Here is a 13,481-nt window from a genome sequence, read left to right as displayed (position 1 = left end):
TGAGAGTAAAGATCTTGGCGAAAGAGCTCTTTAACACACATAAAAGATATCTCTATATAATGGCTTATAAACATCTTCCCTCAAAACCTGACAATATTGAAGGGAAATGATGAAGAGCTACTCAAAAATCCATTTAACTGATAAGCTGAATGCTCCTAATAACTGAATTTCAGGTATCACAGTGAAATAAGTGAAAACACAGTCTGAAGCAAGAGTCTCAGCCATAAGAAATCCTGCCCTTTCAGGAACAGTTTCTACACAAAGTGCGTTTTTTAGAGCTCATTTAATATTGATAGTGTCAGCCCTTTGGGTGCCCACAGTTGGCACTTGCTGCCTGTCTCTCGGTGCCAGGTACTGTACGAGTAGGAGCTGTGTAGCAGAGACTCCTGGGCAGCAGATCCCATCGGTCGCTGGGGGATTGTTCGTCAAAATGGCCATTAAACGCGTGAGCTCATGAGACTTGGAGGATATGAGCAAAACTTGGTACAAGCTGTTTATGGAAAGGTGGCTATAGGAAACACAACAAAAATTTTGGTATTTGGGAGTGTAAGCCTCCTGCAGTGACATACACTGAAGAGACATTGTAGCTTACGCCATACGACAATTACAGTCGACTGTTTTTCCAATACAAGAAGGATCACACAGGATAGTCCTGTCTGGACCTTGCTATGAAAGAAAACCATTACTTGAACCCTAAAATTGAAGCTAATATGTAGATGCAAGAGCTCATGAGCAAATACATGGCAATCTCAACCAGAAATGGTCAGAAGAACTAGCTCCCTTCCAAAAAAAAAAAAAAAAATAAGAGGACAGCGCTCAAATGGGAAAAAAAACGCCACTAAACAGAACCTGGAAGTTGTGTAAGAAGAGCCTTTTAGAAAGCTACAGGGAAGGAAGATTACAATTTTAGATTCAAGGTTTTCTTGGTTCTGCAGTGAAGACAGCCATTAAAGATAAGTGTGTGTAGATGAGAATTCAGTGTATTTAGCTTATCAAAAAGAGAAGAGGGGAGAGTTGTTTAATGGATAGTGTCTTCATGGAAGGGGGAGGACATCTAGCAAAGATTTCTTTAAACCAGCACATAAAGACATAATGAAAACCTATTGCTGGAAGCCAACTGTAGACAAATTTAAATTAGAAATTTAGCATGCATTTTTAGCAAGTGGGAGCAGTTCACCACTGGGAAACATCGCTAAGGGTGTGTGACCCCATGAGCCATGGGTTACAGCTTCCCCGAGGAGCCGTGACGGACTTTTCTTCTAACCACACCAGTGGGAAACTGTGCGGAGTTACCCTGGACTGAAGTTGCTCTTTGCCCATCACACAGCAAACTCATTGCTCTCCAGTGTATCCTTTAGAGATTTTTTGGCAGTAGTTTATTCAGTAACTAAAATTTTCCGCTTACCAATTCAGTTTCAGAACATGAACAGAAAACCAAACAGAGGGTACAGATGGGAACAGCAGCTGAAGGGGGCAGGGTGAACCTCAAGTAAGTGACAGTTCCTAAGCAAAATGCTCTAAATTTCTTAAACGCTTGGATTTTTGCTATTTTGGCACAGCCTGTCTAGAAATAACACTGCCTGGGATAAGCTCTCCTTGTGGCAGTTGCTTATGTTGCAGAGAAGGAGCACTTTTGCAGTAAAGGTCGGCGTGAGCACTCTGCACGGTGGAGTGCAGCCCGGTCGCCTGTGGCTTTTCCCGTAACCAGCTGTTTGCTGTGGTCGAGTTCTGTGATGATGTGTGTGAGCCCAGGGCGTCCCTGTAACCTGCAAGATCAGAGCCCAAGTTGAAATGTGCCATCGCCGAGCTTTGTTTTCAAAATAAGGGGCTCTGCTTGGCCACAGGCTGAGCTCTGTGCTTGCCTGAGTTTGAAACTGCCTGTTACTCTCAAGTCCTACATCAGCTTCTTCTTGCTTCTGCCTCTTTAAGGGCTGGCCCTCAGGGCTTAATTTGCATATATGGTTGAAATAATTATGCATGTAAATTAGATATGCTCTTTTAACTTCATCGCCTGACTACCCCATTAAAGAGATTTAGGGGCACCTCTGGTCAGTGAAGGTGACTTAAAACCGACTTGTTTCACACCATGTGAGTACACTTTGTCTGTTTCAGCTGGGTCCCGACCAACGGAAACATCTTAAACCATTCCAGGTTTGTTCTCAGCTCATGTCTGATGGCTCCCTTAGGGCCATTATATTTATATATATGTATATATCCTTATCCATATCTATATATAAACTCATTTTTAATCTAGGTTCACATAGATAAAATAAAACATTTCAAATATTTAGAAGAGAAGGGAAAGGATGAGTTTTTTTTCTTGTGAGGAGAACCAAGTCCTCCTTGAAGACCGAGCACTTTGATAATTTTCTGCAGCAGTTATCTTCAAGACCAGATTTTGGCAGAACATGATTGAATTAGGGCCTGAGGGTACAAATTCCATTTCAGGAGTGTGTTGGAAGGAGGAGTCTGCCAGGACAGAGACAGAGACAGTACCTGCAGCGTAAAAACGTGGGAACAGAAGGGGTAAGGTCGGGAGAAGGGGACATCGTGGTGTTGATGACCGGAGAGGGAGCAGCGAACAGAAAGCTTTGGCCAAAGCCCCCTGTGAAGTCTGCGGCAGAGCCTGGGGCCAGCGCAGCCTCAGTGGAGATGAGGGAGCCTGCGGGCACTGATGCTCTTATCTCGCCTGGTGGGAAAGCGCACTCTGTACAGGCTGAGGGTAAGATGGATTTTTCTGATCCTAGCCCAGTATTTCAAAAAAGTCCTTTCCTGTCTCTGTACATTTTTTTAAATAGGACTTTATTTTATCCTTGCTATGGGATTTGAATATTGGCAGTAAGCGCAAATGAGCATTTTCTTCTGTGCAGTTGAAGACCACCCAATCAAAACCAGTACCAGAGCAGCTGGTGTTATGTACATGCTTAACTTAATCCACCACTAAACTTCAGCTCCTTGTGTTGCACCTTGTTTGTTTTTAATCACTGTGTCACTTGTGTTATTATTTGAAGGCGACAGCATTTTATTTAATCGAGAACACTGACTTAATTCAGTGTCTACAGTGCATATCTGACAGTCTGAGAGCAAGTTACAAATAGCATCATTGACAGTGAGTGGCCCAACTCCTCGTACCCAGAGCAGCAAAGTCACACCTTGTGAAAAACCTGGAGTAATTTCCAGGAAAGGTGTCTGCTTGGTTGGAATTGCCTGTGAATCCCAGGGGCGACAGCACAGTGCAGTGCTCCAGAATAACCCTTGTGCACGAGATGTGAGAAAGGGCAGAAGGGGACAGAACAACCGATAGTTTTAAGTAATTGAAGGACTTTTTGAAAAATAATTTTTGAAAGTGAATTCAATGTGCAACTTGCTGTGTCGATATAGAGGCAGTAAGAAAATAAGATACTGGCTTACAGTGGTTTCTCTTTAAAGCAGCGTAAGCATCTTGCTTTAAGGACATGCATTGTGGGGAACTGCAAATTCAGGTCTTAGCCGTGCAGTCCAGTTCTTCAGGCCCTGTGACTGTCAGCCCAAGTGAGCCTGTTGCTTTGGACTGCAGGAGTTGGACGTCTGCTGAGCAAAATGTGGAGGAGAATGAACAAGTATTAACCTTTTTCTCAGGGGTCAGAGCGCAATCAAAATGCCCTTCCACAGAAAGTAAGAGAATGAGATTAATTTTACATGCTACAGCTATGATTGTCCAAGTGTTATGGGGAAGGCAGGATAAATTCAGGCAGACAAGGTTTCATTAATTGAGGGAATTTCCAGGCTAATTTACAGGTGTTTGGGGACCTGACCTATTTCAGTTTGAATAATAGCTGATGACAGAGTTCGATATGCACCAACCTTCTATTTAAACAGAGGGGAGAGAATTGTTTTGGGTTGGGGTTTCTTAATTAGTATTCCACAAATACGACATCGTTTTGCTAAGCCCAGCTAGCACTTATTTCCTTGTGAGATTTAAACTTAAAAGAAAATCAGTGCATTTAACTTTGCTCTATGTAAAAGATAAAAAAAGCCAAAAACCAAAACACGAAACTTGTGCTATATCTGGTTGTTGACTTAAGTTTTAATCTGAATTAAGGGGGAAAAACCGTAAAAACTGTCAGATGCTCTTGACTCTGACAATTAGACTCTAATTTCGAGTTTCATTTGTTTAATGGCCAACTATCTTGGCCATTAACTTTAGATAAAGTGAATGCTAATTAATGCTAAATTACAGTTCCTAAGGTTCTATGTATTATACCCACCTGAATACCAACAGTCACCCACCATTCATGGGATTAGTAAGAGGGAAACAATGAAAGAAAGGATGACAAGAAGCCAGGAAAGACGATTTCCCTTCAGCTCTGGTCTTCCAGTTATTCACTGTAACTTGAAGTTAATTGCTGAATTTTAATATTTCAGCTATAATTTTTAACTGTAGGTTTTTTAGCCTCTTTAGAAAGAATCTCAACCCCTCTGGGGAATCAGTTAATATTTAATGCTGTTGTACTCCAACGTCAAAATTTCGTAAGTAGGTAACCAAGAAACGTGTTTAGCTCACAAATTCCGTGAAGCCCAGTGCGGTGTGGAACACACACCTCCAATGGTGGGTTAATTCAGCTGTTTTCAGTGTCACTTTTCAGTTAATACAAAACATTATGCTTGCCTGAGGTAACAGTGGCACTGAGCGGCTACCACCTGGTAACTGTATATCATTACAGTCCTCAGTTCCCAACAAAGATAGTTCTTCTGGTCCTGCATGCTGGGGAAATACTTAGAAGAGGAAAGACCCCATCTCTGGGATGTTTGCGGTCTCCTAGATGTAATCAAAAGGCAATCCCCTGACTTCATAGATCTCCCTAATAAGCTTTAAGCAGAGGGAGGTGCTTTAAATGTGTAGTCTCTTATGTAAAACCAGGCTTAACCTTTAGAATGGTACTGCCTGCAGAGCCATCTATCTGTTAATCATTTAGATGTTTTTCTGCTGTTTTCCATCCATTTCCATCTCTCTGCTCTAGCTTCTTCTGGCTGCAGGGGGAATACAGTATTTCTCACTGTTTGGCCCAAAATCTTGGCATAACTGTATGGGATTCAGCATATACCAACCTTTAGAAGTAAACTTGTGCTAATAGCAATCTTACTCCTAACAATCAGACCAGTAGTAAAATAGACAGCCCCAAATGTTGCCATGAGATTAATGACAGATATCCACTATGCAAAACAATGCAAATTGGTTCCTGAGAATAACTTCTGTTCTCTGTACCATAATTTAAGAAACTGTTGAGCATAGACAGCTCCTGTGAATGGTGTTTCTCCATCTCCTGGCAAAACATGCCCATTCATGCCCAGTTCTCATACAGAATCATAAAATCCTAGAATGGGTTTGGTTGGAAGGGACCTTAAAGACCATCTAGTTCCAACCCCCCTGCTGCGGGCAGGGACACCCTCCACTAGACCATGTTGCCCAAAGCCTCATCACATATTTCACATAAAATGTGAAATGTGAAATATTTGGTATAATAGTGCTTGAAACAAATCTCAAATCAAACAAATGAAATTTTAATTATACATATATAATTACCTTGTAAATCAACAAAGTATTTAAAAAAGTAAACAACATTAAAATCTGCTTCATCCATATATATGTTGCATTACAGACAGTATCTATGACTATGACTGGGGAATACAGTTTCCGTGATGCTAACTAGATCCCACGGTTCTTCCCAAGATACATAATCTTGGCATTTGTGAAATATTAAGTTTATAAAGAACAGCAACTTCTTTTTATTCAAGAAATAGAGTTGAGCTCTCCCATGTCATTTTTATTGGTGAAGTGTTCATTCTCATAAAAGCTAATAATCTTATTTAGTTCCTTGTCTCCACTGTGAAGTACATTTGCAGCTTCTTTAATCTTTTCAGGATAAGCAAGCCAGCCAGAGGCTAAATAATTACTGACAGCTGTTAGGTACTGTCAGTCCTATTAGATGTGTTAAATTTTGTAACTGTTTAGAAATTTCAACATTAGCAGAACAAGGTAGTTTGGTCTTTTTTTCCCCCACCAGATTTATCCAGAACTCTGTATTCTGCACATTTTTTTCTACACAGTTTCCTAGAAATCTTAAAATCCTGATCCTTCTCTTTCTTACACAATCACAGAAAAGACTAAGTCGGACGGGACTTCAGCTGCTCCAGCCTTCTGTGGAAAGCAGGGCCTACGTTAGGGACATCGGCTATCAGCTTTTCTGCTGACGTTGCAGGTACGCACGGAGAATCTGGAGGGAGCGATCTCCACGTAAAATAAGGGTGAACTGCACAGTTAAGCAAGTTCAGTATGCCGTGACAACAGCAGCGAATGCATCCACAATATTTACGTGTGCTTGGTGAGTCCAATTGCAGCATGCTGCCATTCATATCAGCTAGCAGAGGCGCTGATAGCTTTACAAGCTGACACAAAATCTCTTTTCTCTGTAGTGGTTATTGCCAAATTAACATCCAGATGAAAGAGTTTTATAAACTGGACATTAATTTGTGGGGCTTGTGCTTAAACTTTTAGCCCTAATGCAAGCACAGCTTGCAGTATTATCGCTTTGCTTCGGTCTCCACGTCCGTGTATGCCCTTTATGAAAGCGAGTGCAGACATGGCTAAGAAAAGGCTGCTGAACCACACCTATATATGTATGTGTGCAACTCGGTGTGGTAACAGTCAGACTTCTCATAGCTGATCTTCATTACTGTAGCCTTCTAGGTAGCACCCCCATTCACCTTCCACACCCCAAAACTACTGCTGTTGCCTTCTGTGTTCATTTTGTCTTGCTGCTTATCCATCCTTACCCCCACCAGTGCTCTTGGGCTTCTGCTGTCCCCTCGGTCCTCACGTCATCTCCAAACTTGCCTGTGGGTCCTGCAGCACTGGAGTGGAACCCGGAGGGGCTCCGTCTGCAAAAGGAGCGAGAATGACATATCCCTTTATGCGTGCAGCATCTCCTAGAACAGTAGGTGTAAAATCAGATTTTTGGATTTAGGACACAGCAGAGATTAATATTATGGGTTCTGGCCAGTGCTCTAATGGGTTTAGTAGAAGCATGCTGTGCGTATGTAGGTACATCACCGGGCCAAGTCCCTTGTGCTGTAACTGCTGATTTCAAAAGCTAATGAGACAAAAATGCTAATTTCATGACCCACCTCTTCGAGTCCTCACAGAGTTTCCTCTCCCTTGGGATTTGGGAGTGAATTGAGATTTAAGGTCAGACTGCTGTGGAAGTGTTGTGTGTTGGGCTGGGGTAGGGAAGAACAAAGACAGTGCTTACAGTGGGTGGCTGCTATTTATACACAGTGACAAATATAGGTCTTCTCTGCATTTGTCCAGGCGTCCCAGGCAGGTAGAGCACCAGGAGCCTGGACCCTGAGCTGTCTCTAGAGTCGGATTCCTCTGCGCTGAGGGAGCTGCCCCAACGAGACCCCAGCCCGGTCCCTCTGACAGCCCAGCGTGCCAATCGGGCAGGTGTGGGGGCTCGGAGCCAGAGACTCAAACTGTTCCCAGCACACTCATGAGCCTCCAACGGGCCAACAAAATTGATCTGCGGCTGTCTCTGCCTGGTCCCTCATTACCATCACATCAAGTCGGATTCTCTCAGGCCCACCAGCCTTCCTCAAAGTCCCACCCCTCAGATATCTGTTACTCTGGCCAGGAAATAGGAGCGAGCCTAGGATCTATCAAATAATCCCAGCAAAACTGAGATTCCTCCAAGCAACGGGACTAAACTAGTCATATATCTATAACAGAGATCACAAAAAGGCGTAAAACCAAAATACCTGTTTATTCCTCCGTCATCTCAAGGAACATTAAATGTGAAATCAGATCTCAGGGTCAAAACCTGGCCACTGCCACTTGTTCCGCCATCACTTGTCAATTTTCAGTTGTTCCCGCAGGATCTCTGTGCCTCGCTGTGTCAGTTTTGCTGTGCTCCTTGTCAGCTTCACAATAAGGAGCAAAGGGAAAATTGGCAACCAGCACACAGGGATCAGAGGTGGAATAAATTGAGAAGGAGTGGCAGAAAAAACACAAAGGCCTTGGAGCTCCAGAGCACTGAGCAACCAACAAAGAATTAAAGGTGTATTAGGCATGCAGTTACAAACTGCACAAGCTCTGAGACATCAGGAATGGTTTTAAATTATAGAAGAAGGTGAAGAATCTGTGAATATTTGGGTATTCACAAATAAGTGAAGATTTGAAGAGGCTGAAAGATCAAGATGATCTCAAACTGCAGCAGAAGGAAGCAGGAAGAGGCAGAAATGATGGTAACAGAACTGAGAAACAGATTACAAATTTTCAGTCAGCTGTGCTGGTTAATACTAGAGCAGGAGCTGTGGGAAGCTGTGAGGTTTTGCATAATAACTGCTGTGTGTCTGTCTGATTCTAGAGACATGGACAAAATTTTGGGGAACAGGGAGTGAGTATTGAGTACGTTATTTAAGCACAGACTAACCTCATACTCACTACAACTGTTCTGAAACCTTGGTAGGCAATCTGCTGCTGCACCCAGTTCTTGTGTGCATCAGTTGCCGTTACGGCATCGCTCCTACTAAAAGGAGAGGTTTGGTGTATATATTAAAAGGGAGGGGGGGAAGTTAGAAGCCCTCTGACTACTCAGAAAGCAGTAGCCATCTGTTTCAGAAAAAAAATGTCATCCAGTGCCTACTTGACAAGACCATGGTGGTTATTGAGTGTGTTCTCTGTGGAAAGAGTAGCACCTGGGGGCAGAAGGGATTCTGTAGCCCACCATCCTACACGGCTCCGGCCACTGCGCTGGAAGATTCTGGCATTGATCTCCCAGCATCTGTTAGAACCAGTGTATTTTTAGATGTATGGCTGCTAGGGATTTTAAGACTTTAAGAAATGGAAATTGTAACACATCCCTGAATGGGCTGCTTTCATATCTGCTTCCCTGGTGGTTAAAAAAAGAAATATCTTGCCTCATCTGAATTGCTCCCATTCAAAGGTTTTTGTTGTGCCTTTCTCTCCCAGGTAAGGAAGATCTCTGCTTTGAGAAATTCCCTCCCCATGTACACACTTAGCACAACACCCACTCTTTAACAGCCTTGGGGATATATAATGGTTGCCTGATGCCTCTCACTGTAGGATTCTTTTCTTCCCAGTTCCTTATCATTTCGCCAAACTGGAACCAGTTAAGTTGATTTTCCCAGAGTTATTCTCCAAGCTAAATGACTGCTTATGGCTTTATGGCTTTTTTTTTTTTTTAAACTTTCAGCCAAAATGATTCCGTCATTGCTGTCGTTTAGCCCCAGCTGGCAGCTGAGCACCACGCGGCCACTCACGCACTCCTCCCCCCCTGAGGTGGGATGGGGAGGAGCATTGGAAGAAAAAGGTAAAACTCATGGTTTGGGATAAGGTCAGTTTACTGGGACAGCAAAGGAAGAGGAAAATAACAACAACAATATTAATAAGAGAATATACAAAGCGGGTGATACACAATGCAATGTGCTCACTGCCCAGAACCCGATGCCCAGCCCATCCCCGAGCAGCGATCCTTGTTCCCCGGCCAACTCCTCACCTTATATACTGACCATGACATCATATGGTATGGAATGTCCCTTGGGCTAGTTTGGGTCAGCTGTCCTGGCTGTGTCCCCATTTCTTGTGAAAATGAACTCTATCCCAGCTGAAAACCAGGGCAGTCATATATAAGAATAAGCAGAGGGAAGCACATCTTTTGGGTTGTTTGTTTGTTTTTTTTAATGGCTAAGAAAAGAAAAGCAACCTTGACAAGCATTTGGGAATGTGTATCATTGGTGTGGAAATAAATTTGTGATGTTCTGAAGTGCTCTGATACCATCTTGCCATTTATAAAAAAAAAAAATTAAAAAAAATTAATTGTTCCGCCTTCAAAGCTGGGCTTGGATAAAGGACAACAAACAAGGCAGTGTTTGGGGCCTTGCTGAGAAGAGCAAGGTTAAACCAAAATGTTTAATAACTCCCCGATGTATGTGCATTGTCCATTTCATGCCCCAGCTGAAGCAGGTGATGGATACACCCTAACATACAGAGCTAAAGGCTATGGCAGAACCTATTGCAGAGGTTATAGGTGTAACCATTCTGGCATTCTTATTTTTGAGTGTTTCCATTTGACGCTTTCAATGGTGTCATTTTCATGTTGTATTTTGCACGTAATGAGCCAAACCTGTACACTACATTTACTGTCTCAGCGTCAGGTAGGTTTGCAGTCTCTGAGCCACAGCTGTAGCTCTCTTGCAACTCCCCTCCGTCCTGCCAGCGTCCTTTCTCTGAAGGATGGTATGGAGTTCCAGTAATGCTTGCACGAATAGTTGCTCTGTAATTGCCATCGTTCCCGTGGTACATTTTATTGGCAAACACAGAGTGTATTTGAGGCCTGCTCCCAATGCCAAGGGGTTTTTAAGATGTGCTGAGCACTTCTCTGTCTCGCTGAGTTCAGCTGGCGTTGACAGCTCCAAATACCTTGCAAGAGCAAGCACTTGGCACATAAGGCAAGTGAGACAATCAGCATTTTATGCATGTCAGGATGTGATCATGCTTGTTTTAATTCACTCTCCAATAGGCTTTCTCACAGAAAAACAGCTCTTGCACTTAATAAAGTCCATGTCTTCAACCAAAAGGCAGCAAGTGTAATTATAGACTGTTTACGAGCAGGCTTTTTGCATGAGACAGTTATCTTTGGCTTTAGCTATGTTCGTAGCCTATTAAATTTTAGATGACTCAAGATTTTCTTTCTTGTTCATGTAAAAATGTGCACCATCAGTTTCATGCAGGTAACTGCATTATCTAAAAATATGGGTGGTTCTCACGTTTTAGAAGAGAGATGCACGCTTAATGCAATGTTAGCATCACAGTGTGTGTGTGCATATAACAGAACTTTGTGACAGCTAGCGAACCATGCTGACCGCAGATTGAGCGTTACAGTATTTTGGAGGGTGCGCCCCACCATAACGATGGGGAATGGGGGTTGCAGTCCGTCTGTTAATGAGACTTTCATGCATGATCTGCTGGTCAAATGCAAACAATGCAATATGGATAGAGAAGGAGGAGAGGATAACTTGTGAAAACACAAAGAGAAGTAACTATTTTACCCCAGATCACATAATCTGTCTCTGAGACCAGCGCATTGTGTTGGACAACACCGAAGCGTTACATTGACATCCCACGTGCCATTTCTTTCCGTGGAAGCACTAACATCGTTAGCAATAGACCCCTGCAATCAGTGAAAAATGTATTGAGTTTAATTCTCCTTGGCACCGGAGAATCATTTGTATTGCCCCACCGTGGCAAGTCTGTGCTAGCCACTCTGGCTGAGTAGAGAGCATTTTATTATTTATCATCTTTAAGCATGTTCTTCTCTGGAGAAGTGCTACTTTTAATGATAGATTTTTGGTGATGGGAATGTAAAATACATCACAGTTTCTGGTATCTTTTTAATTTTATGGATGGCATAGCTTAAAAACAGGAACATCAAATAAAATAACTGCTGCTGAGAGTGAATAAAAGTTGGCAGGTATGGCAGTTTAAAATAGCCCTATTTTCACCCTAAATATAGCCTAGTTTAATTGAAATCTAGTGGTAGCTATGAGACAGCTGCTATATCAAAGACCAGTGACAGCCTGCTGAGGTTAAAAGAACACAGGCAGCCTGTGTCTCTGCTGAGATAAAGTGGCATCGCAGAGAGCAGAGCAGCAGATAGATTGATGAAAAGTTAAGTTTTTAAAACACTGATTTGTAAAGCCCTTATGCGGTTTTATTTATAGTTTGTTTGTCTCTGTCCCCCTAATAAAATAGGTTTCTGCCTGAAACCAGAAGCGTGATGCAGATCCTCAGTTGCTGTTAACTGCTTTAGCCCAGCTGGAAAGGAAGCCACAGATACAGGCAGTCAGGTGTCCCCACTGAAATTCTGCCGATGGAGGAACAATAATGATAGAATTGTAACTTTTTCCCTGAGAGTTTCTTACAAATGGGTATTCCAGCCCCGTGAGGTCAGCTTAAAACCACCGGTTTGCAAATGTCACATGATTTAGGGGAGAACCCACAGTACATTAAGGCACAATCCTATGCTTGCATATGATAAACTAAGTGGTCTAACATAATGATGTTGTTAGCATCCCACTCTAACAGGACCATGCACAGAAAGACCAGAGATTTAATTCTAGGAAGGAGTTGTCTCCGTTGCCACGTGTGAAAAGTGGACATTTCTCATTATCCTGCTGCTTTCAATGCTCTCTAATTAACAAGTACTGCTTTTAATTTCCTTGCTTTCTGGTTATTATCATTTTTTCAGCCTCATACAGTCTAAACCCCAAACTCTCAGACTTATCCTTCCTGGTAGCTATTGTAATTCTTTTTACTTTCTAGTACTTAATTAATATTTGCCATGTTCTTACTAAGGTAAGTCCGTACTTTCTCATTATATGAAATTAGAAGTAGATGAGCTTAGTTCCCAACTAAGAGAAGCTTTAGAAAGATACAGGACACTGTCATATCTGGATTTATTTTCTTTTGATTTTGATTATCAGGAGGGCCCTTAAGACCTTCTATCAACCCTATCAATCAAATGAATTGATGACTCATTGAGCCAGAGCTATGGCCACAAGCAGTCCTGCATAGCAGGTTCCGAGGTGAGTTCCTGACTTGCTTGATTATTGCACACAAACAAAACCTCTTTGTGGCTGTGGGTCACTGCTGAGTGAATGCAAAATAAGGCAAGTGAAAGCTCATCCACCTCAGTTTTTGTGATTGCTCTTAGGAAAACGTGAGTTCAGTTCCTCTTCTGAGCCTCACGCTCCCTGGACTGGCAGGATCAGGAGGAGCATTAGAAAGGTAAAGCAATCTGCCTAAACGGGAGAAAGAGCATCCTAACAGCAGCCCCTCTAGCTGAGTAAAGAACCAAAGCAGCAGGCAGGGAAAGAAGGAAGATTCATGGAGTATGGGAGAAGACAAAGATAATATATAGTGTTATTGAAGGGTTTGCACAGACATGCTCCTCGCACACCGCAGGACAGGACAAAGAGGTAGGAGTCTGTCCTCAGCACAGCGCCCCACGCGTGCGGGCTCCCTGGGGCTGCTTGCTCCTGGGAAACCGATGTGCTGCTGCTGAGGGACCTAAGTGCACAAGGAGCCTCGCTGGGAGTCACCCGAGTTCTAATGCTGTTGTGTACACAACTGTAACTTTAACGGCTTTCAGGTAACCAGATTAGTAAATTGAGACTCTGTAAAGCCTGCACGAGAATGGGTCAGGCCAAAGGCTGTCTCTGACAGTGGCCGCTAGTGGGTTTATAGGGAAGAGCATATAGCGGTGCTTCTGCACTGACACGCTCTGAGCTTCCAGCAGTCTGTGCCTCAGGATCTCTCCAGCCTCGAGTGATATCTGTGCTTAATAGCTGTGTAAAATTCCCATTGATGTTAAGGAGAGATTGTCTGAGAAAAGAGATTCCAGCCATCCCTACTGAGCTAACAA

At 42.9% G+C, this 13,481-nt stretch overlaps 1 protein-coding gene across 4 annotated transcripts in view; it reads left to right on the top strand.

Moving 5' to 3' along the window:
• Positions 1-13,481, top strand: part of GPC1 (glypican 1) — a 300,538-nt gene that overhangs the window by 64,591 nt on the left and 222,466 nt on the right. For 2 of the 4 annotated variants that reach the window (XM_054836049.1, XM_054836046.1), the window contains exons 1-4: positions 6,194-6,362; positions 6,823-6,974; positions 9,252-9,368; positions 12,541-12,642. The gene's annotated coding sequence lies outside the window, so the exon portion shown is untranslated. Of the gene's footprint in view, positions 1-6,193; positions 6,363-6,822; positions 6,975-9,251; positions 9,369-12,540; positions 12,643-13,481 lie in introns of those variants that run through there. The other 2 variants (XM_054836047.1, XM_054836048.1) reach the window with 2 other exon arrangements.

Source organism: Grus americana, chromosome 9 (assembly GCF_028858705.1).
Source record: "Grus americana isolate bGruAme1 chromosome 9, bGruAme1.mat, whole genome shotgun sequence".
Classification (NCBI taxonomy): Eukaryota; Metazoa; Chordata; class Aves; order Gruiformes; family Gruidae; genus Grus; species Grus americana.
This window is presented reverse-complemented; position numbering and strand designations above follow the sequence as displayed.